The sequence below is a fragment of the Protopterus annectens genome, chromosome 2.part0, assembly GCF_019279795.1.
Source record: "Protopterus annectens isolate FY-2018-M chromosome 2.part0, PAN1.0, whole genome shotgun sequence".
Lineage (NCBI taxonomy): Eukaryota > Metazoa > Chordata > Ceratodontiformes > Protopteridae > Protopterus > Protopterus annectens.
The window spans coordinates 392,516,431-392,542,703 of NC_056728.1; positions in this window are offsets into that span (position 1 = coordinate 392,516,431).

Here is a 26,273-nt window from a genome sequence, read left to right on the forward strand (position 1 = left end):
TGGAGGTTACTGAGTTTATAAAATGATTGTTAAATTTATTGGCTATGTCTACAGGTGTTGCATTGGGACTTGGGTTAGGAGAGGAAATTAAATCCAACAATGGGTATCAGTGAATCTAGAAATATCAGACTATACTACAAGGTTTACAAAAGAAATACTATTATGTAAAGCTATTGCCAAATAACTGATAATGTGATCCTCCAGAGTGGGTATCCCTGAAAAGATATTGTTTACTGAGCTTTCAGCTGTGTCAATGTTGCAGCAGGTAGTATACTTGCCTTCTGCATAAGACTGTGGGTTCTATCCCCACACCAGGTATATTGATTACTAACATTGCAGTGTAGCATGGGATGGGGCTCTGCTGCACTCCTGAGTGTTTTGTCCTTCTGATGAGACATTAAACCAAGGTTCTGTATGCTTAAGTGGGTGGCAGATCAGGTGGATATAAAAGGTCTCATGGAACCTATCAAAAAGAGTACAGGTCCTTATTTATATCTTATTTACATGACAACGTGTATACATAACTTATTTACATATTTACATTTTTATTGGTTCATAAATGTACATATTTACAAAACTGAGCAGTTATATACACAGTCCCATTTTTATATATAAATTTTAGCATTTTTATCATGCTTATACATTCTTTTTTTAATCAGCCCCCATTCCTTTTTCCATAACTATTACATGATCTTTCTAAATATTTCTTAATTTTGTTGACAATATCCATTTCCCATTAAACATAATTTAATTTATTCTCTCATTCCATATTATCCATACTACATAAAACTTTTTATCAATTGTTGTTTTTGACTCTTTACTTTTGTTTTTATAAAATCCATATTCAGTCCTATCTATATTTACATCATTACTGTTTTTGAAATCTTCAGACAAATATTTGTCACATCATATTCCCCACATTTTTTTCTCTCTTAAATTAAAAAAAAACTATATTCAGTGATTTCTTCTTCACTACAATACAAACACATTCTTTCACTTTTCTTTTTATATAGCGTGTTACTTTTTACTAGTAATTTGTTTACTCGTATTCCCCATAAAAGTCTTGACAGTCTACTTCCTTACTACAGTTCTTTCTTTCTTTCTTTCTTTCTTTCTTTCTTTCTTTCTTTCTTTTATTGCTTTAATCTTTACCTCTTTGAATTTTCCCATAGATTCATACAATATCACCTCATTGTGTTTTTGTACCATGTTTTTCAATTATCTTCTATTTCATCATTCTTTATTTTCCACATTTTAATCTTTTGTTGATAAGTCTCTATTTATTCATTAAAGACTTTATTTTATTTTCTTATTTCTTATTTCTCAAAATTCATCATACTTATACTAATTTCTCATTTATCCATTTCAATATTTTGTACAAATTTAGAGGTGCTGCACATACCACTGGATTTAACAAGCTTAGTCCTCCTTTTTTCATATATAATACTCTGCTTTTGACTGGGTTTAATCTAGAACCTAAAATAAATTTAAAAAATACTTCTAAGAATTGTTTTTCATATATTTTTGGAATCATAAACATATTTTACCCATCAATACTGAATTTATCAATTTTAATTTTCTTGTAAGCGAAACGATATGTTTTCCATATGAAACAAATGTCTTTTCATTCCTTCAGTAATGATTCCCATTCTGTTGTGCACACTTAGCACAGCAAAATCTTTGACTGTAAATTGAAAACCTGCTATTTTCACTATGTCTCCTATTCATTTACCTTTATCTTTATTTAATGTTACACCCATTCCTTTCAAGCAATCAACTATAAAAAGTACAGCTTCTCATATCCTTATGTTGTTTGTAGTTAGGATAATAATATCATCTACATATGTCATTAACACAGGAATTTATTTACCTTTATGCATAATATGTTTTGCATTCTGTCGTTTTCCATTGACCTTACTAGCACATTCATAATTAAAGAAAAGAAAATACTACTCATAGGGCATCCTTGTCTTACACCCGTACCCATCTCTATTTCTTTACTTAGCCACCCATTTACCAAAATCCTTATTTTATTATTCCTATAGGTTCTCATACAAACTATAATAATTGTATTACTACAGGGTATCTTTTCATTAAATCTCATAACATTTAATACTCAGTTGAGAGAAAAGCTTTACTAATTTCACCTACCATTAGATTTAAATGATCTCTTCTGTTTAGATTATCATCTACCATTTTTCTTATTATCATTAATAATTTTCCACATCCTTTTCCTTTCATACCATATAAAATGTCTACAATTATATACTGTATCTTATTTTCAAGTCATTTCTGTATTATTTTTATGAATATCTTATAATCTGTATTGTTTAATACTACTGGTTTACAATTCTAGCTTCTTTTTCTCTTTTCTTCCATATGAATTTTAATTTTCTATATGGGTAAAGCCTTCATTTAACCACTTATTTAAAACTTGTAACAAATATTATTTTCGTTATTCATCTACATTTTTATACATTTTTAATCCATTTCTATCCAGACCTGCAGCTGAATCAATGTTTAACTGTTTAAGTACTTTGTCTAATTCATACAAACTCATTGTTTTAGCTTCCTTATTTACTTGTTCTGGATTTTTTCATTTCCCATACCTTATTACATTCTCTATTTTTCATTTTGAACATTTCGACATAATTTACAGTTTTCATAATCTGAGACTGACTTATGTATCCTTGTTTATCCTTCATTTTACTCATTATACTACTATTCTCTTTCACTATTTTACATAAGTAATATGATACTTCTTCCCTTTTCCCTTGTAGTAAATAACTTTTTTTATACAATGATTTTTTTTTAAATTTTGTTCATAATTTCTTTTATATAATTTTTTCTCGTTATTATAATATACTCTCATTCTTTTCTAAATTTTCAAGCACATCTTTATATGTTTCGGCATACCCTTTTTTCTATTTTTCTTATCTTAATCTGCCCTTGAAAGAAGGATCTTTTATATTTCATTTTAAAAATAATCCACCATTTTGACCAATTAATGTAAAATTCCCTGAGAGTAACATGGCATCTCCATAACTGTATTGTTAATTCCATTCCTTTTTTATTCAGTTCTTTTTCATTCATTCTTATTTTTAATCTTTCCTGTTTTAATACATTTTTTTTATTTTCATATATTTCCATCTGTATAGCCAGATGATCTGATCTATAAATCCTGTTATAACTGAATCTCCTTCTACTGTGCTTATACTTTCAGATATTATAAAATAATCAGTCTCAGATTTTAATATTCCTCTTCTATACATCCACAGTTTTCTTTTCCATATTTCCAATTTACCATGCTTCATAATATCTTTCATTTTTACATCTTTTCAATTCCATTTCTTTTTTCCCCTTAAATCACAATTAAAGTCTCCTATTATTATAATGTCCATATTTACTACTATGCAATCTAACAACTGTTGAAATAATTTCTCCCTTTCTTTGTAAATGATATATGCATATATAACTATAAGTCTATAAACCTTTTCTTGCCAATGTAAGTCCATAACAGTATATCTTCCCATATTCATTAATGTTGCATGTAAAATTGTCTCTACTTTTCTGCATAACATTGCTATTTCTGAGCAGTGTTAATTTCCCAAATTCCATATTATCTCTCCATCCCATATTTTTTCTGTCTGCAATCTTTCTTCATTTGTTAGAAATGTTACATCTTCTAAAACAATTATATCTGTATTACATTTATTACATCATTCTAAAATCACTATCCTTGTTTTATATTTCATGCTCTTTACATTTGCCGAAAGAACACTTAAGTTAGTTTCTTTATTCCTTAATTTAAATAAAATCATCCTCTTCTTATACTACTTTTTAAAATATATTATTCCTTGTCAATTTTCTTTCTTTTTTTAAGCTTATGCCTTTGAATCTTCTTTCTCTATCTCTTACTCTTTTACCAATGGATTTTTTTTCCCTTTTACTTATTTCCAACTTATATCTTCTTCATCACTAACTTCTGACACTATTCCTATTTCTCTTCCTCTTTTCTATTATTGACATCCTTTTCTTTTTCTGAAAAATTTTCATTCTTATTTCTACTTCTTCATTTTGTTCTTTATCTCCCCCTTATTTATACTGCTTCATTATATTTTCTTTACTATCCATCCATGTGTGTCATTTTTTTTTTACATTTGTAACATTCAAGTTCACATTTCTTTACATCAAGACCGGTTTCCTTCATATCTAAAATTTATTTTTGGCACACCTATTTACAAAATGTCCTTCTGTACCACAAAAGAGACACGTTCTTAGTTGTCCCTAATATTTTACCACTCCATTATTTCCTTTAACATTTATAATGCTTGGAATATGTACAATTATTTCCCTTTTCCTTTTTATCACACCATTGCTGTCAAATCCTCCAGTCTATAATCCCCTAGTATCATAAACTTTAGAAAATATCCATAATCTCTTTACAAATACTTTTTAAATGTCCTTTCAAAGTCTTTCTTTCAACCTCTGTCTACAACTGTATATGTATTTTCTTTCTTGTCTCCCAAAAAAGCTTTCATTTTTCTTTTTTCATATTCACACAAAAACATCTTCATAACTTGTGCAGTCCGAAAAAAAGTCACAAAATGGTTCATTTATTAAAATAAAGACTCTTACCTTATGTGCTTTAACACCTAAAGGAAGTATTACTGTGACCCATACCTCAGATTTGTCCATCTCCACATTTCTTTTTCTTTGAATTTTTACCGCAATTTTTATGTTGTCTTCTTTATTTTCTTTCTACTCTCCACCAATATTAGCAACTATCCACATATTTTTTTTTCTTTTTGGTATACTCTGTCTTTTCATGATATCCTCTGCTTCCTCTCACTGGATTTTTTCCATTATAAATCTTCAAAACACATCATTTTCTGGTTTGCTTTGGTTCATTACCTAGTTCAATATATCACTCTGCAACCTTCCCAACTGGAAGGTTGTAATAATACATTCCTCTTTTACCACATCCTCAAAATGCCATCGTCAAAAACAAATCCCTAAAGGAAAAGCTATCCAAATCTTCTACACTACCACCAATATCCACTTTAGAGCTGGTGTTCACCTCCACTCCATCCCTCAATCTCTCCATCTCATGCACCATCCTATCAGCTGCCACTGCGCTAGGAATGGGACATGCACACATACTCACACCAGACAAGCCACTAGTACACATTGCAAGGAGGGGAAGTACTCAATGCCCTGGCCAAATTTCCCCTAATAGTAAAAATACCACCTCATATCTCCCCTGAAAAGAGGCTACTAGTCTGGTGGAACTAACCTAGTCAACAAAGGATAAATAAAATAAAGCATTCTCTTTATTACAAGAGCAATTTATCCATTATGTCAGTGCTGTAAATTCAAACAGTTGAAGGCATCAGTTTGCTACTTGCAGACTGATAGATTTATGGAAAGGTTGAAGAAAACACTGTAGTCCATGCTAAGGAAAGTGGTTGACAGAGTAAAAACTGGGCCACCTGTTGCCAACTTGCTTCTTACTGTAAGACAGGCGCCACAAGCTTCAAATGGGTTTATGTCATTTGAATCCTTATGTGGCAGACACCCAGTATTACTGCTTGACACTACTAAAGAATCATGGTAAGACAAGAAGACACCATTTAAAAGTGTGAAGAGCATTACTTTAGTATGCAGAGTAAAGCTAGGTATACTTATAGTAAAAAAGAACATGCAGGGAACAAAGAAACACAGCAAGTTTGCTTATGAATTCCAGTATGTATCATATTCCAATATGAATTCCTGACATAGAGAATATAACCCATGAAATCAGCTACTACTTCCTTGGAAAACAAATTTCTGGTCAAATGAAAGGAGCCATTTGAGGTGAATGAAAGAATAAATGCAGTGAAACACATGTTAAATAAGAAGGGATGACAAAGATAAAGCAACTCTTCACATTAATGTGCTGAAGCCATGGAAAGAAGTAGAAAGTTCTGTGACTGGTATGCAAGCTGAAATTCATTAATGACAAAACAGAGAATATCTGTGTGAAGTACAGATAGGGGAATATTTATCAAATATGCAAAAACAAGATACGAGAGAATTTTTATTAAGGAGTAAAGGAGTGTTTTCAGAAATGCCTGGCAAAACTAAACTCATAGAACCTAATAATGAAACAACACCTGGAGTGAAGGTTAGATAAACCCCTTATTATACAACAGAGTCATAGAAACAGCTAATAAGAAAGATAGTTAAAAATACTCATATTATTTGTGATTGAAGAGTCACAGTGACTGATGCAGATGCCTGGTGGCCTGATGGCGGTATCAGATTCTATAATTACATCAGGTTCCCTATTATGTGATCGAACATTTAGTTAAGCGAATAACTAATCATCGATCAGTAAATATCGAATATCAAAACCTCGAACGACAGTTTACCATGCAGGAAAACAAGTCATTGGGCTGTTACACAGCTTTTGCCCTTTCTACAATGTGGACCGAACTCAGAGTTGGTATATTTAGTTAGGGGGGTTTGGAGGGCGAAGGCCCCCACTTTATTTGTGTTTTTTTTTTGGGGGGGTGGGACAATGGCATTGTTTCCCTGCATGGAAAACTGCCATTCATGGTTTTGATGTTCGATATTTAGTGATTGACGTTTAGTTATTCACATAACTAAATGTTCAATCATCTAATATACAAGCTTATATCAGGAAACTGAACCACATTTCCAAATGTATAGCCATCCCATGTCCAGAACTGAGGAGCTGATTGAAAAGCTAGAAAAAGCCAGATTACTCTACAACACTAGGCTTGACAAAATGGTGCTACCAGATACCACATATCCCTTCTGTCAAAGAAATAAAAAAGCCTTTGTAACCCCGGATGGTCTGTTTTGGTGTTTCCTGTTACCAATTGACCTACATCAAGACCCAATCATTTCTAAGAGACTGATGGATAAAATCTTGAATCTGGATTCATGGTCTGCTCCTGCTGCATACATGGATGATGTCGTCATTCACTCAGAGGACTGGCAGTCTAGTTATTAAAGGGCAAGCTGTGTAAAAATCTCCACTTCAGGCAAGCTAGAATATGAATGTTCATAAAAGTAAATTGGACATGTTAGAACCCAAGTATATGGGATATATCATAGGAAAAAGGGTGGTAAGACCACAAGTAGAAGAAACAAAGGTCATTAAAAACTGGACTATAACCTCCACTAAAAGGCAGGTGAAGATTTTTTCTTGGGCTACCTTAGTATTACAGAAAGTTTGCATCTAATTTTCTAATTGCTTTCTGTGTTTTAGTCAATTTCACAAAAGTGAAAACTCCTATCAAGGTGTAAGGCCTTTTGGAGGCAGAGCATTTAATCAGTCTACATATCATAATAGGAGTTGTACAATGGATTTGTTTAATAGTACATACAAATTACAAATGAGATTAACAAAGGCAGTTGTATGTAAAATGGTATATGAAGACAGACAGGTCAGTAATTGTAATAAAAATATTGTCTCATCTGAGTGCATTAGGACTATGACATGCCCTGTGCTGAAGCATTTACATATAGTGTTATTGAAGAGATATAACTTTACTTCTTTCTGAATTTGGTGAAGAACAGAATTACACTTTTGGGATGGATTCACTGATATGAAAAGTCAATGTTGAGAAGTAGTATTCAGTCTGCTTTAGTTTGATGAATGTTTTAGCCAGGTTGGGGTTTGTGCTGGAAAGAGATCAGAGGTTGTATGGAACATTCTTTCTGATAGTCTCCTTGTGAAGAAGGGAAAAGATACCATGTTGAAGAGTTTGAAAATCACAGACAAAGGAAGGAGGGAGATTCCATTGTACATGGGTAGCCTGTTAGCTTTAGGATATGACAGCAGTGTTCTCAGCTTGGGTGAAAGGGTTATAAATCAACATATGCTTTTGGAGATGATTTATATTGTTCTTTTTTTTAGGTACAGGCAAAAAGGGGGAGAAAATATTTGATCTGTGGTGTGAGGGGCACTTTTTCCAGTTGCAGACTTACTTTGTGGGGAAAAGAAGTATGAAGCTTTTCTGGTCCAGAAAAGGAGCTTGTTCGTTATAGTTTTAGTCACTTAATGAGGTGGTGGAATCAAGCTGACTGATGGGCCAAACAAGACATTTAGGTATCTCTAGGTGGGGACGTTCTCTATAGTTTTATTGTTATCTGGTATGATGCAGCAGTTGAAGGAATACTTTTTTTTTTTGGTTTTTCAGCTATTCTTAGCTTGCATTATTGATGAGGTGTAGAACCCATCTGTATTGGATAAGCCACTAAGTAAGATTTATTTTATTTATTTATTTATTTATTTATTTATTTATTTATTATGTTTGATTACCAAGGAAGTCCACTGGGCCAAGAAGATCCCATTTTCAGTGGAGGCCTGGGGAGAAAAGTTCCACAATAATTGCAAGTAACATTTCACATGTTGCAAAAGGGCATAGTTCACACAGCTAATTAAACATTTACAGATAAGCTCCATGATATTTGCAATTGGCTTGTCACAATATTACAAAAATGAAAAGACATAATTCAATACAGAAATTTCAACATTTACATAAAGTGAATATTTTTGTTATAAACTAAATTGTAGGTTTAATATTTCAAAATATATGGCTACTAGCCATTAGTAGGTTAGGAAAATATTATGCATGGAGAGTGTAATAGTATATTTGAGATTGGAGAGTATAGTACAATAGATATTAGAGAGAAAATAAGTTTTAGTAGGGGAGGGATTGTTTTGGGTGGGATTAAGTAATAGTAGAGTCAGTGCAAGGTAGAATGGGGGGGGGTGGTTAAGTTGGAGTGTGGCAAGTGCATTCCCATTTGGAAGAAAGATGAGAAAGAGGAAAATATGTGGTCTGCCTCTAGGTGGCCTTTCGTGAAGGAGGATGTGGGGCCTGATCTGTAGATGGCTATTTTATCTGCAAACAGTAAGATAGGCAAGCTTGGGATGTCAGATGGGAGTTTGTTAATCTCTAATGAAAGTAGAATTGGTCACGGGCTCAATCCTTGTCAGACTCCTTTGTTGAGGTGGGCTGAATTAGAGAAAGTTGATCTGTGTTATATAGCAAAGGAGCTACAAAATAAGAAGTTATGGGACGGTTATGAAGCTTGTGGACTGCTGATGACATTTTTTGTAGGGATATGAGCAGTACAGAGTGGTGTACAGTGTCACAGGCCTTTGTTAATTCTATGAAGATTGCTCCTGTTAGGTTACCTTTTTCAAAATTTTGCAGGATATAATTTTGTAATGTGTAAAGTGTGGTTATCGTGTTACAAACTAATCAAAAGATGAGCTGGTGGGGAGATAAGATATTAAACTGAATGAAATGGTCACAGATGAGTTATTCTAATATTTTTCATAGGGTGGGGAGGATTGAGATGGGTCTGAAGTCATTGGTGGAGGAGATGTTGGTAGAATTGAGAATGGGTCTAACTATGTCTTTTTCCATTGATGGGGCATAATACTTTTGACAAGCCAAGTATTTTAGAGGTGTTTAAATGCTGAAAGGATGTAGTCTTTACAAAGGAAGATGAATTATGGCTGTAGGTCATCACTTCCAGGTGAAGCATCACACAAGATAATGTATAGAGCTTTGCCAATGCCCTTGTTGGTAATGGCTTTGAAATAAAAAGGTGTATAGTCAATGTAAAGTTCTTTTTCAAAAGGAGGAGGTTGTCTGTGAGATGGCTTATGTTTGCTAGACTGAAAAATTAATCTAGAAATTCTTGAATGATAAGTGGTCTGAATGAGATGAGAATAGTGTTATTTAGAAGAAAGCCCTCAAAACTAGCTGTACAAATGATATTATTGACACATTTCCAGAATTTCTTTTGATTGTGGAAAGTTGTGTTTTTGGGTAGAGGTAAGTATGTTGTCTTTAAGTCTTCTGGCTGCCCTTTTTGCTAGGTTTCTTCTGATTGTGAACTAGTCACTGTTTCCCTGGATACAGGATTTTTAGTTGACCAGGCTTTGTCTCTAATTTTATAAAGTGACTTAAATATTTGTTAACCGTTTGATGATAAAGGGTCTATAGATTCTAGTTAGCAGTGGAAAATGGGTGTCTTGAAGATTGCATAGGAAGGTTGTGACAGCATCAGTTATATAAATGGTGTCATGTTGGTTTAGATGGTTATCCCAGTAGTGTTGTGATAGTGCTTATTGTAAGTTTTTGGTGTTTGTTGGGATTGTGGGAAGTATGTGATTAGAGGTGGTGGGGCTTTGGAGGGTGGAGTTTTCAAGAAGAAAGTCATGGGACACTGGTCACTGATCGCAGAAAGGATGGATATTTTTTAACAGATGTAGGGTCATTTGCAGTGAGAATATCTAGTAGTTAGTAAATGGAGGAAGAAGAGTTGGGATGGGCAAAGAATTTTAGCAGTTTTGAAAGGTCAAAGCTACCTAGTAAGTAATATGGTTCAGTGTGAAGCTTTGGATTAAGTAGGTTGACAGTGAAGTTTTCAAGTTTCAATATGATTTTGAAGGGGGGAGCAAGAGTCTACTATGTTAGACAGCAGTGAATTGACTTTTGTCAGTTTGAGGATGGGGGAGGAAGGCAACTACAACTGAATGAGAATTCCTAGCTATATAGTGGGTCTTCTATAACTCGAAGTACAGTATATTGGGTAGGCACTTCAGTTTGTTAACCTATCATGTCCATTGCAATGGCTGAAAAGGCAGACTGATGCAATGCAAAGTTGTTTTAGTTAGAACTATCCTGACAACACTTTCAACATACAGTGATGCAAAAGTTTAGCCTGTGACCATTATCTTTGACTTAGTACTGGACCCAAAAAGCATGCAATGAATTCTGTTGTGGTTCATGAAAATGTGGTCTGACAACAAGGAATCTTTTATGGAAAGAAATGTGTTAGTCATGAATCAGTTAATACTTCAGTCATATTAATTATCATTATGACTGTGTTATCTGTTGAAAGAATGCAGTGTCATCCTTATGCACGGGCAAACTAGGAAACCAGCTAGGGTGCAATGCTTGTGGGGGTGCTTTTCTCCTATTTTTTTATTTATTACAGCAATTGAATTCCTATTCAAGTCATTCCATTAAGTTAGCTAAAACATTGCAATGTCACAGGAGTACAGACCTCACAGCATTCAAAGTACCAGCATGAAGCTGCCAAAAGTAGTTGTTAATGAAGAATTAAATCAGGGTTGTTCTGCACAATTCTGACTGAGAGGAGCAGGATGACACAGCATCGTTGAAATATAGGTTACTACAGTATTTAGGGTAATGCTGCTGGCAGTCATCAACCAGATTTTTATTTCAATTTTTCTGGCTTTGTGATTTGTGAGGACAGTTGCGGTGAGGGGAATGGTGTGGTAAGAAGCATTATTACTATTTTTACAATAAAGCTGGAAGTGATCAACCAGATATTTTGGGTAATATTTCTGGCTTTGTGATTTTTTTATGTGGGCATTTAGGAAGAGGGGAATGGCGTCACGAGAGGTGTTATTACTGTTTTTATAATAATGCTGTCAGTGATCAACCAGATATTTTGGGCAATATTTTTAGCTATATGATTTGCGTGCTTAGTGGGAATGAAGGGAATGGTGCAGTGAGATAAGTGTTATTACTTTTTTTACAGGAATGCTGGGAACAATCAACCAGATATTTTGGAAAATGCTTTTCTGTTTTTGTGACTTGTGTGCGCAGTGGGTATGGGGAAATGGTGTGGTGAGAGAAATGTCATGACTGTTTTTTACAACAACGCTGGTAGTGATGAACCAGATAGTACAAGCAGTATTTCTCGGCTTTGTGATTTGTGTGGAGTAACTTGGATTGCAATATTTTAGTGTGTGGCAACTTGTTTGTGTGAATTGTGAAGGTGAAATAATATTACACAGCCATTGGATGTTATGGTTATAACTGCTGGGCGGAGGTTGGGATTGGCTGGATGAAAGTAACTGACCTTGTCTTTGCTCAGTTTAAAGAGTCACTATTCAGTATCGGACTAGTATGCTTTATTTATTTATTTACTTAGTTATTTAGTTACTTCATTAGTTATTTAGTTAGTTACATTTGCTTAGCAGGGTAGTGCACTGATCAATACTGACCAATTTCAGCCTTAGCCACGGCGAAATGTAAAGCATTTCACAAACAAAGATAAACACATAAGTTTTTGTGAGAAGTAAGATGGACTACTTAACTGGACACCTGTTATGCACAGACAGAGTAGGTACAATTCTGTCACTGTCCCCTTTGGAAGAAAGTGAATAGCTGCCTGCTGCAGTTTGCTTATTATTTTGGCTTTGTAGGTCTAATATGATTATGTGACACATGCAATATTTTAATTTGCGGCAACGTTTTGGAACAAAGATGAAATACATCACACTTTTATCCTATTTTATCATACTCGTATGTCTGAATTATACATTGATGTGGCTTTAACTGCTTGGTGGGGATTGTCTGGATGAAAGTAACTGACCTTGTTGTCACTTGCTCCTTTTAACAGTCCTTTGTCAAAAAAATAAGCATAAATGCATCAGAGAATGCCCAGACCTTCCGAAAGTACAGTTGTGTAAAATCTTTCCATAACAGTAGATGTTCTTCCTTTCACTGTTGTAATATTCCTTACATTAGGGATCCTCTGCCAAGGCTAGCCTGATGTCCGGCCAGTATACCAAAGCCTTAGGTTGTAATAGGGATGTTGTACATTACATATATGCTCCCCACTCATGGCATAAGGCATAAAGGTGACATACAGATTTACCTTTGTCAGAACTGAAAAGCCCCAGGAGGAACAGTCCAAGTAGTAGAAGAGGAACATGTGTATTCAGAAGGAAAAAGAAAATGGGGGAGGAAGGAGGGAGCAAATGCTACAACAGTGAAGGGAAGGTCATGTACTGTTATGTTAAGCTTTTACTAACTATACTGTATCCTTTCATATTACTGTTGCAGTATTCTTTACATTAGGGAAGAGTACAAAAGCTCAAGAGGAAACTTGGGAGGAGGAAGGTCCAGATGAGCTCTCAAGAAAGCCATTTATGATAGCTCTGGCAAATACAGCTCTAGCCTTGGAAACAATATCCAGCTTATAATGCTTGGTAAAAGTATGCATAGAAGTCTTAGTATCTGCCTCAAGTAGGGAGTTGGTATCCACTCCTTTGAAAACAGCACCAGAAGAAGCCACGGCCCTGGTAGAATGAGCTTTAACAGAAGAAGAAAGGCTTTCCCCATGAAACAAATAAGAAAAGGAAATGGCCTTAGAGATTCAGGAAGAAATACTTTCCTTAGAAATAGCCAAACCTAAAGACCTAGGTTGAAAGGAGTTATGAATGGCTTTACTTTTATCTGAATAATATTTGAGTTGTCAATGCAAATTCAAGATGTGAAGAACCTTCTCACTAGCAGACTGCAGAGAAGAGAAAAAAGTGGGCAAATGAATAGACTGATTAAGAGACAACTCATTAACCACCTTGGGCATAAAAGAAGGATTAGTGCGAAGAGACATCCTGTCCCTTTGAAAAACTAAAAAAGGAGGTACAGCACTAAAGGCCTGAAGTTCAGACACCCTTCTAGCTGAAGTAAGTGCAAAAAGAAAAACAGTATTCCAAGTACAATGCTGTAAGGAAGCTGAAGCTGCAGGCTCAATAGAAGCCCAAGTCAATTTTTCAAGAATAAAATGAATGTCCCAAGAAGGATGACTAGGCTTCCTGGGAGGCCTAATATGAAGGATGCCTTTAAGGAATTGTTTGACTTCAAATCTAAAAGTCAAAGGAGCAGTCAAAGACAGACAAGCAGAAATTACTTACAGGTGGGCTTTAACTGAAGAATATGACAACCCAGCATGGAGCAATTCACACACCTAAGAAAGAACCAAAGGAACTTCCACAGAACGTGGATCCAGGTTATGAGCAATACACCAAACAGAAAATGTCTTCCATTTGGACAAATAAGATTTCGTGGTAGTGGGTTTCTCCCATAGTACATCCTCAGAAAAAAATGTGCCTAAAAGGGATCAAAACCCTATCACCCACAATGTCAGTTAAAGAGTGGACAAGTGGGGATGGATGAAAGACCCCTTGTCTTGTGTGAGTAGGTCCAGCCTCTGATGTAACTTGAGATGACTGCTCTTGGTTAAGTGTAGAAGAAGAAGAGAGAGCAATGCTGCCAGGGGCAAAAGGGAATTAACAACAAGATTTTAGGAGAATTGCATTCTATTTTGAACAGTACCCTCAGTATGAGAGGAAGAGGATGGAAGGCATAAAGAAACATCCCCTTCCAAGAAAATGACAGGGTGTCCACCTTTCAAGCTAGAGGACATGTAACTCTGGTGCAAAAGAGAGAAAACTGTCTGTTCAGATGGGAGACAAAAAAAAAATCTTCCTGAGGAGTACCCCACTGGTGGACAATGTCCAGAAACACATCTTGTGAGTCTGTGTTATGGACCTGATCAGAGAGTCTGCCACAGTGTTCTGCTCTGAAGAAATATAAACAGCCTGAAGAGTCACCTGATATTGGACAGCCAGATCCCAAACCTGTAGATCTAATCTGCACAAAAGGTAAGACCGTGCAGCTCTTGTTGATATACTACATCACTGTGGTATTATTTGTAAAGATTTTGTGGGGCCCTGGAAGGAAAATAGAATTGAATGCTTGAAAATCCAGAAGAAGAGTCCTCATCTCTTTGATGTTGATATGGTTCTTCTGATAAAGGGACCAATGGTCCTGAACCTTTAGAGGCCTGAAAGAGGCTCCCTACCACACATCTGAGGCATCTGAAAAGAGTTCCGGAGAGGGACAGGAGGCTGAAAGGAAGCCCTGGGTTGAAAGACAGCTGATGAATCCATCACTGAAGCTCTAGCTTGAAGCATGGAAAAAAAGGAATCGGAAAGTCCAAAGGATTCAAATGTTGAAGCCAGACTGACTTTAAGAACCACTGTATCTTTCTCATATGAAGCCTGCCTACATAAAGCATAGGAATGGTGGAAGCCATGTGCCCCAGTGTAGATCAGACTGTGTTGTACCTTTAAGAGCCATTCCAGTCAGTGAGTATATGCATATACGTAATGAGTACATGCAAGCAAGAGTGCCACTTTGTGTGAGCAGTCAAAGTGAAAGCATGTATGTGTGTAACAGACAGTCAGTTAGTTCATTTAGTTTAATGTTTCAGTCATCCATCCTGATATGTTTGCGTGTAATAAACTACACCCAGAACACCCAGACTCATTGTATAATTTGAATATACAAGACGAGCAGCATGGTGTCAGAAACAGCATATCTAAAATTATGTGGTGCCAGAAAGGGGTCCGAAGCAAAACTTCTTCTTCAAGACCATGAAGCATGCAGTTACAGTTGGAGGAATATAAAGGAGTGAATCATCCCTGCTCAAACAACTCGCAAACAGGACAGAAAGAGAAACCCAGGCACTAAAACTCATTTAAATGATTTTTTATTCAATGAATATAAAACAGAGCATTCAAAACAACTTTCTAATTATACAAAATGTTCAAAATTACGATATATCGAAAAAATACTCAATTTGCTTACAAAAATAAACAAAATGTTCAAAATTACGATATATTGAAAAAATACTCAATTTGCTTACAAAAATGCTTGAAATAATTTTCTATATTTTTTTGCTATATGCTTCTTTTTTGTATTAACTAAAGGTATTTTAGATATCCGAAGTATGAAAAGTGTTCACATGTTTGTGCAGTGTTACAGTAGAGTTATTTTTCAAAATACAGTAATTTCAAAGAGACTGTGGTGCAGTTGAATATTTTTTTGAGTGCCTGGTATATGTGTGTGTGCATTTGAGCATAATTACAAAAGCATTTTGTTGGCATGGTAGAAAGATTTCGCAGAGCTGCTCCACTAGTATTTGATAATAATGTTGCTGAAAACTGGAGAGTGTTTGAGCAAGAGTTCAATCTTTTCATTCAGACTGCTTTTTCTGACAAAGACACATGTGCAAAGGCATTTACTCTGCTTAATTTAGCTGGTTCAGAAGCCAATGAAAGGGAACGTTCATTTGTGTATGCCCTAGCTGTGTATGCAGGGGAGGGTGAAGACCACCATATTGTGGTACTGGCTGAAACAAAGGAAGACCCTGAGTGTTTAAAACGTAAATTTAGAGAAATGTGTACCTACAAATGAATATTACAATGGAAAGGCAGATATTTTACAGAAGTGATCAAAAGTCTGGTGAAACTTATGCAACATATATAACTGACTTGAGAAGCAAGGCAAAAATGTGCAGATTTGATGATTTACCAGATGAGTTGATATAAGACAGGCTTTTGTGTGGTGGTATTAAAGATGATACAGTGAGAAAGAACCTAATTAACACTAATTAAAACAAATCAAAAGTCATTTAATCACTACCCCAACAAGTGCTATGTCATCTACTGTATCAGAAGTAAAAATATATACAACCATACAAAAATATTTACAACGATTAATATGAATACTTCTAACAGTAAACCTATTTAAAACTCTAATATATAAAACCATAAATAATGAAAAACATAATTAAAATAAAAAATAAAAACAATAAAATACCTGCCTTAGTATTTAATACAGTGTGAGGGTTCCACCTACTGGCTAAACTGATTGTAACCCACTACATAAAATTCAAATCACCTCACAGTAAGATGTTGTCCTGTTCGATTCTCAGCTAAAGCGTCTTCTGTGTGGAGACATGCATGAATGGGCGTACCTTCGTTGAAGGTTGTACATCAGGGCTGGCAACTCGGTATGTAAAAATCTGCTGCCAATCATTAGCGGACCGGAGTTCCGCTGTGGCGTCCCCTAACCGGCAAAAGCCAAAAGATACAACAACACACTTTAAAAAGCTCTTTGAAAAGCTGTTGGCACATGATCATAGTAAACATTATTATAAAAACCTATATAATTTTATTCAACTGAATAGAATGTTAATTAGGTTCTATTTAGTCATGGAAATGAACGTATTTAAATTAATTCAAAACACTGGTTTTATGCATCTGATGAAGTCTTTGGTATGAGGAAAATGAAAACGTCATTTCAGTTAAGCGTTTATGTCTTTGGATTATTTTTTAATAAAGTTGAGTGTTTTGTTTATATAATATTTTGCTGTGGTTATCCTCCTTCCCTGGTTCCTTTTGTTTGTGGATTTACAGATCTTGGCTTTTGGGCACCATTTCTGGGAGCTTTTATTATTTAAAAATGCAAGGAAGAAACAGAGAAATGCAAAAAAACTCTTGTGAAATGAGGATGAATAGGAATATGGAGATAGGCATCCTTGAGATCCACAGAAACAAGGAAGGCCTGAGGTAGAACAAGAGGAAACAGAGTTTGAAGGGATAGCATTTGAAAGGAAGGAACCTTTAAAAAGGCATTGAGCTGAGAAAGATCCAGAATGGGTCTTCAGGTGACTTCCTTCCTGGAAACTAGAAACATTCTGGAATAAAACTTTGCTCCATTTTGAGGATCAGAAACTGCTTAGATGGTGCCTTGAGACAAAAGGATTTATAGGACATCCATAAAAAAGTGCAATTGTTCCTGAGGAGGTTGAGGAATGGCCAAAAAAAGAAGGAAGGGATTTCCATACCATGTAATACCCCTGATGAACGATGGACAGAACCCAAGAATTCTGAGTGATCTTTAACCAATTGTGATAAGACAGGGAAAGATGAAGAGATAGAGAAACTCGGCTTAGGAAAGAGGGAAGAAGATAGACAGAACCTGGTTTGTCTGGAAAAGGAGGCTTCTGAGCTCTAGAAGTTTGAGTAGAATTAGCAGGAGAAGCCCTTCTAGAACCCTTTTTACCTTTAGGAAGAGGGTGAGACTGTCTCTGTACAAAGACAGATTTGTAGGATAATTCCTCTGAAATTTGGGAACATGGGAAATAAAAATATGTTTCATTTCCTGCATATACCTGCCCTTCTGAAGAGACTTAAAAAGCTCAGCAGCTGCAGAACCAAAGAGAATTTTATTGTCAAGAGGAGCATCCATCAATTTGGCCTTAATATAATCAGGTAAAGGCTGAGGGTGAAGCCAAGAATAACACCTTAACACAGAATCAAAGGCAGCAGCTCTAGAAGAGGCATCAGCTGCATCATAACTACATTTTATGGAATGGTGAGCCACCTGAGAAGAGGATCCCAACAGAGACAGGGCCGAAGCTTTCCCCTCAGAAGCTGGCAGGACGGAAATAGCTTGTAAGGCCTGAGAGAGAAGGATAAAACACACCTGGTCATATGGGTTTGGTAATTCACAGCCAAAAAGACAAGAGTAGTAGCAGTATGCACCTTTTTGCCCAATATTTCCATGACCCTACTGTCCTTGTAAGAGAGAAGCAGTTAAGAGGAAGGCAAAAGCTTGAAAGGCTTATCAGAAGAAACAGAAATAACAGTGTCAGTAGACGGACACTTGTAAAGAAATTTACAGTCACCAGGCACCTTATAAAACCTATCAGCATTTTTAGGAGCAGGTGGCTGAGAATCAGAAGCATGTGGAGTTGATGAAAATTTATCCAACAAAGCAGCAAGAACATGAAGAACAGCAAAGGAATTAAGAGACTCCATTTGGAGGAGTTCATAATACTTCTGAACATGAGAAACCTGGGTACAGTACCACTTAAAAAATTCCATCATACAAGCAATAGTATGCCCAAAGGAAATCTCCTCAAAAGTAGAGTCTGGATTAATAGATAATATATTCTTCCTCCTCAGAACCATAATCCAATGGAGAGGGAATCTGAGAGGAATAGGCCAAAGAGTCTTCATCAGAGTTGAATTCCTTATTAGAAGAATCCTGCTGTCTGGGCTACTTAAGAGAAGTAGAGGACCAAGGGGTGTAGGGCAGGAACAGAGACTCTCCAAGGGGGCTTTAAAGCCATGACAGCATTAAATAACCCCCTGTGTAAAATCCTGCAATTCATGCTGAGGATACTTAGGAGCAGGGGGAAATATGCTTTGTCCTCTGCTTCTTCTATAAAGGGATGTCAGCCTTAAAAATCTTAGGAGGTTTGGACCCCTGCTGACACTCAATCAACATAGTAGAAATCTCCTCCTTAACAAGAATATGCAGAACACCCCTCAGTCCCTCAGATATAATCAGCCACAGTTCCCCTTGAACATCTGAAACCAACATCTGCAGAGCATACCTCTCAACTGTCCAGATTTTTTGGCAGAATGTCCAGATTTGTGTCACATATTTTTAGTGTGTTTCTCATAAAATTGTGGTTTTCTGGCAAATCACTGCCAAATCAGTGAGGACTGAAGTCAGAAAATAATGGCAGAATCTTGGGTTACAGGCTTCATATCCTTCAGAAAATTCATGCTAATGCAAAACCTGATATCCTATCAACTTTCCAAGTTTGTAAGAGCAGTATTTTAAAGGTGTCCTTATTTTTGGGCCTTTGTCCAGATTTCTTGCCCTTAGATGTTGAGAGGTATGCTGCAGAGCCTCTGAGGACATGTGAGAAGCCAGATACATGCTGGATTCTTAAATGTTTCTGGCAGAGGAATCGATGGACAAGCCGGGCGATCATCTGGGCTTTCACCAGCCTCAAGAGAGATGTCCGGGGAAGGCAGTACAGCAGTAGAATCCAACCTGACATTTTTGGCCTTCTCCTTAGCAGATGGCTTACCCTCAGGCCAGAATTCCACCATTGTACCATGCACCAACAACTTAAGATGTTGGTTTTCCAGGTAGATAGATAAGGAGGAGAGACAAGTATGAAGAGCTTTATTATAAACACCTGACAAATAGGGCATGATGTATGGTCATGGGAATCATCCAAGCAAAACAGACACTGTTTGTGATGGTCCTTATGGGGAATGTGCCTCCCACATAGCATTTTCCCTTTCTGGATGACATGTAATCTTACAACCAAAAGGAAAAGGAAAAAGAAAAAAGAAACCCCCCAGCAGGCCACTTATCTGAGACTGCTTGGTAACCAGACTGACAGTCAATGTTGACTTTTGGGCTGGTGGCAAAGAAAGTTTGAGGAAGGTATGTCCATGCATCAGCTTTATTCGCTAGGAGGGAAGCATACGTGACACTTACTAAGTCCAGATTACAACCTAAGTCTTCGTTATACTGGCCGGATGTCAGGTTACCCTTGGCAGGACATCCTTAATGTAAAGAATACTGCAACAGTGACACGGAAGGGCATCTGATGAGACCTGGTGTCCCCCAACACCCACAGACAAGGCTGTGCAAGTGGATTTTGACATGGGCTTAGTAATCTCCTCTACACTGAACCCCACCTATTCTAAAACCAGGCCCTGCTCATGGATGTTCACAGAAAAATCACTGTACTTGTTTAGAGGCTGGTGACAATGTCTTTATTTCTTTAACATTCCACCCAAACCTTAGCGGTCAAGATATCGTATGTTGGGCTGGTGTTAGTGTGGTCATTATTATTAATTTCCTCACAAACTTCAAAGAAGTACAAAGAGGGTCAGTATTGCTTATATAGGAACACTGTACTGTCTCTAGGGCTGACAAGTTGAAACATTATTGTAATCATTATGTTTTTTGCTTTTTCCTCACAGCCAAACATTTTATACATATACAGAGCTATCTTTTAGGGGATTGTAAAAAGGCATGCTGTTTAAACATGTTTGGCAGCAAATATGTTATACTCTATTTGTTTTTTCCATTTTTGTCCCAGTCTGACATTAGAAGGGTACACAGAAGGTGCCTGTACATCGAGACTGGAGGGTAAGGAAGCATGCTGTATATAAATATGACAGCAGAAGCTTGAAATATGACTGAAGGCATCTACCCCTTAATTTTAATCCCAACACCAGAGAGGGATACTCAGAAAGTGACTACCTATTTTGATGTGGGGGTTAGGGGGCAACTACTGCACCTACATATGATATATCTGGTTGACATAATAGTTAAGCTGTTTACCTTACAGACACAAACTGCAGGGTTTGATTCTCACATAGGGTGATTGGCTAGGCTTAAAATGGCCTACAAGGGAAGTTAGCCTAGTGCTAACTTTTGAATATATATATATATATATATATATATATATATATATATATATATATATATATATATATGTGTCTAGGGGCAACTACTACACCTACAATGTATATATATTTTTGTTCAGGTCATTTTTGGATGAAAAGATTGTTTAAAAAAATGTTAAGATGCATCTCAGAGCATCTAGAAACCTCTTAGCTTCTGAGGGTCTAGAGGCCCCAGTGCACAGGAAACAAGTAATTTATGTGCAGGGAAAATAGTAGGGCTCAAAACAAGTGCAGTATCCACAGTAACATAAAACTAGTGGTCTAACGCAGGTGAAACTGTGTATATTCCTCATATGTTGGTTCCTGTCTTACAGATTATGATAAAACTGAAACAAATTTAGGCCAGACAGCTTCAAAGGTGGATTACATATTTCACCATACCTCGTTCAACATATTTCACCATACCTCATTCAGTCATATTTCACATCAAATGTAGTAGAGGACAAAACTGTAGGCATTGAGGTAATTTAATTACCATTTCCTGCATATCTTTTCTATTCTCTGATTAGGCACTAGTACTGTTTTAGTTCTTTACTTTCATTCTGTCACTTTCATTTATATGTTTTTTTTTCTTTGTGGTTTACCTTTCTCTGCCCCACAACTATTACTACAATCCTATCACAATTCTTCTTCTTTCCTGTTTGAAATGCAGCATACTGTGAAACCAGATATTCCTGTAAATTGTAGTTATTCCAGCTGAGATGTGCTATTGTTTGGAATTTCATATATATCATCACAATGTTGCATATTTTCTAATGTGCAGTACCATTTTAGCCTCCACAACTATACTACAATTTTTTTATTTAATAGTGTTTATCTTGTCCATGCAATGCACAGCTTGAACCTGTTATTGTAGCATGCCATTTTACGATTCATGCAAGCACGCTGAACTTCTGGAGTCTATTCTTATCTAAATAAATTGCTTTAAAAGGGAATGTTTTCTCCCAGGTATCCTCTGAAAACGGGCTAGTCCCAAACTAATACAACAGATAGCAAATAAAAATAAAATACAAAATAAATCAGATAGGGGTCATGTGCACGTGTAATTTTAGACAGTAAAGCATCCTTCTATGTGGTAAAATAATACTTTTGCTCCCTTTGTAACTTTCACAAGCTGAGCAGCTCATGCTGAGAAGCATTTATGCATCATAGGCATATATAAAATAGTTAACATGATATTATTGCTGTTTGTTTATTCTTCGGGTGTTTTAATGTTGATAAATATTGTTTAATACATTTTTGCCTGTCAGTGTTATCAACCAGAGTGATAAACAGCATTCTACTTGCGATAGTCAAGACTTGATAAGATTGCACCTGAAATACTTATGGAATCTGCACACTTCCTGGAAACAGCTTAATCTGACTTAGACAATGGGCTTACTTTGCATCAGCATCCTGATTGGAGAACAAGCGCTCTCCAGCAGGGTATTAATGTACAAGTAATGCCCGCTGAAAAACAAGTCCACCACTTCATGGCAGCGTTTCAAGCTGCCATGGAGCATGGACTGAGAAAACAGAACAGCCTCCATTATTTTATGCTCGCTAAGCAGCGCTTTTGCTATTTAGTGAGTGTAAAATATAAAAAAAGAAGACAACAAACAAAAAGGTGTGTGTGTGTGTGTGTGTGTGTGCGTGTGTGCGTGTGTGCGTGTGTGTGTGTGTGTGTGTGTGTGTGTGTGTGTGTGTGTGTGTGAATGTGTGCGCATGTTTATGTCTGTGTTTGAGTGTATGTGTACATGTCAGTGAAAGTGAGAGTGAGCGACACGTTATTTAACAGTCCCTAAGCAGCATTTTTGCTGTTTAGCAAGCTTAAAAGAAAAAAAGAAAAAAATTAAAATAAAGCATGTGTGTGTGAGAGTGTATGCATGAAAGTAAGAGAGAGAGAGAGAGAGAGAGAGAGAGAGATGGAGAGATCAATCGATCGAGTGAAACAGAAAAGTGTGTGTTTATGTTTCTGTCTGCATGTGTACATGAATGTGTGCATGAAAGCAAAGAGACTTAGGGGGGAATTCAATAAAGCCTACACAGAGTGATTTTCCATGTATGCATAGTGACACGGCCCCAAGACAGAAACCAGCATCCGTGCGATCCAGTAAACATCACTGAGAGGCAGGCACGAATGTGCGGACATGGAAGTGTCCGTGGAATGCAAATCACCTCATAAACTGGTGAAATCCATGCAAATTATGGTGATCTGCGATCCAATAAGCAGTAAGGCACTCGTGTAGGTGCCATGTTTGTCAGAATGAACACGGAAAAAAAACATGTACCGAAATGGTAATTTTAAGCAGGGGCTGTAAAAACACAAAAAGAAACTTGGAGATTGCACTGTAGGCATGCAAATGGCCAAATTGAGTCCAAAAAGCAATGCACAGCAAAAAATATTATTTTTTTTAATATATACATATATATATATATATATATATATATATATATATATATATATATATACATATATATATAACATTTGTGAGCATGCAGCAATGTGCAAACATGTGCAAACATGCCATTAAGCAAAAAATAATAATAAAATGTTTAAAAAATGAAAATAAGACATTTTTAAAAATAATGCTTTATACTGGGGTTGCTAAGGAGGCAGGCCCTGGTGAAGTGAAGTATCCAGTGTATATTCAAGTAGGTGTATGCAAATGAGCTGGGGTTATTGAATAGCAAAAAGGGCCACTGTATCTGCAGATACAACCTGTAGCAGGGCTAAAACCGTGTAGGTAGTAGCAGAACAGGTAGCTGTTATGAAAAGGGTGTGTGTCATGGTATGTTTAAGCAGATTGGAGTTCAGCGGTGCCTGTTTGCGCTCAGCAAAGCATAGCTAAGCAGGGGCGGGGGTCTGATGCTGCTGAGCTGTGTTTAGTCCCGCAGCATGTTTTAGCTGGTTTAAGAAAAGCTGAGCATGCCTGGGCATGGGGGAGTCCCCAAATTGCTCAGCACTATTTATAGTAGCACAGTGGGTTTACTCACCATGCCCCAGTGCTTAGCAGTGAAAGAATTAACAAAAAAAAAAAGAAATAACTAGGGGAAGCCAATCAAGTAGAAATGACTGATAAGCCATGTTCAACAGGCACTGGCCCGTTCAAACTCCCCAGTGATATACCTGTCAGGTGGAATGCATCATAGTGAGCCAATCAGACAGGCTGCATCTGCAGCATACCAGTATAAAGTATGCATACACCCTACAATCTGATTTTTCCCACATACTCTGCACCATTAGATTATACACTTGGGAATTTTAACTGACAAAATGACAGGATCTGCTGCTGGTCTACTACATTTGTATGTGTTAAAGGCTGAAGTCAGTGCTGATGCTGATGCTGACAATAGGCCCAGACTGAGAAGGAGGAGAAGAGTGTTCAGGCCCAGGGTAACCTTCCAGGGGTTACATGAGCTGGAGATTGTAGAGTGCTACAAGGTGGACAGGGACATACTACAAGAACTCACTGAGATCTGCTGCCCTCAACTCAGACCCAGAGCCAACAGAGGGGAACCCATCCCAGTGGAAACAAAGGTATATGTAGCCCTTAGAATAATAGCTACAGGTACTTTTCAAAGACCAACTCGGGACATAATGGGGGTCTCACAGACACCTGCATGCAGGGTACTCCACCAGTTCCTGGCTGCAATGCAAGCGCATGCCAGTGAGTACATTTATTTACCCTGCACTCCTGAGGAGTGGGTCAGCAATATGCATCTCTTCCACCATGTAGCACACTACCCTGAGGTACTGGGTGCCATAGACTGCACTCATATGCACATCAAAGCACCACCCAGTGAAGAGGGTAGAGTCTATGTCAACTACAAGGGGTATCACTCCATCAACTGTTAGGTCATGTGCAATGCCCAGGGCATTATCATGAATGTGTGTGCCAGCAGCCCTGGCAGTTATCACCTCTCCCACATCTGGAATTCATCATAGCCATGCCAGACATTTGAAGGGGGAACATCCCATATGGCCAGCTACTGGGGGATGCCGGCTATGCACTGGAACTGTGGATGATGACACCCATCAGAAATGCACACACACACACACACACACACACACACACACACACACACACACACACACACACCAACCGAAGAATGCCATAATGAGGCACATGCACAAACTAGTCTAGATTTCTGGCTGTAAGAGGTTGAGAGGTATGGGCACCATGTAGCCTTATAATAACAGTACAACATAAACTGTCTAAGGACCACAGCAGACATATCGGGTGCAAGGCTGAACATCCTGCAAAACAGGGACAGTCAGCAGTGTGAAGTCTGTAACCCTGTGTGTGGTGTTACATCATATACCCCAGTCACAGCATACCTATAACAAAGGCCAATATATAAGGAGAAGGAGGAACTACTGGCCAGACAAATGTAGAAAGTGCAAAATAGAAAAGTTCATGCAGTAGTATGGGTTCACAGCAGTGTATGATGTCAGTAACCCAAATGTCTGTCAGCAGTCCCTCACATCAATCTATAATGATCTGCCACTGATGTGCCAGGAAATCACATTGCTGTGTAAAATGCAACAGACATATGATGCAAAACCCTGTTCAGTCTGATACACTCAGTACACACCCTAGATATGAGTCAGATATTATGGACAGCACACAGCCGGAAATTCTCTTGGGGATCACATCAGGGAGGTGCTGGACTGTGTAATCAGGTGCAGCAGTCTATTGGCTGTAGCACACAAAATCCCAGACTGGAGTACAGCTTAGTCTGACCTGGATTCCCCTTGTAAGTACCAATGGTCAAACTGGGCATACTCCTACACATAGCTAATGGCCGCCTATGCCTGAAGCCACATATGACTATAGAACTCAGATGTCCATATGTCTCTGTGCATACAGACAGTTATGTATAGCTGTCTGTCCCTATCCCCATCAGACATGATTGCCCTTATCTATCAGTATGTGGCACATATAAGATATATATGGATCTGTAGTGTTTTTTAGAGAGAGAGAAAGAACCATTGGTGTGTGCCATTAGCATGGTGAGCTGTGGTGTGCAACAGTAGGCAGGCAATGGTTGTAATCTCACATCAGCCACCCTGTGTGTTTGTAGCAGTATACAGACACCCAACAGGCCTATGTCTGTGCAATGGTCACTCATTTTATGGCTCTGTAACCAGTATCCTCCACAACAGTGTCCTCCCTGTCAACAGCTGCTGATGTCATCCACCTCAACAGCAGTGGCAGACACTCTCCAAATGCATAAGCTCCATGGTGTATGTAATAACTACAGTATATACAACTAGATAGGCAGTGTGTCCAAT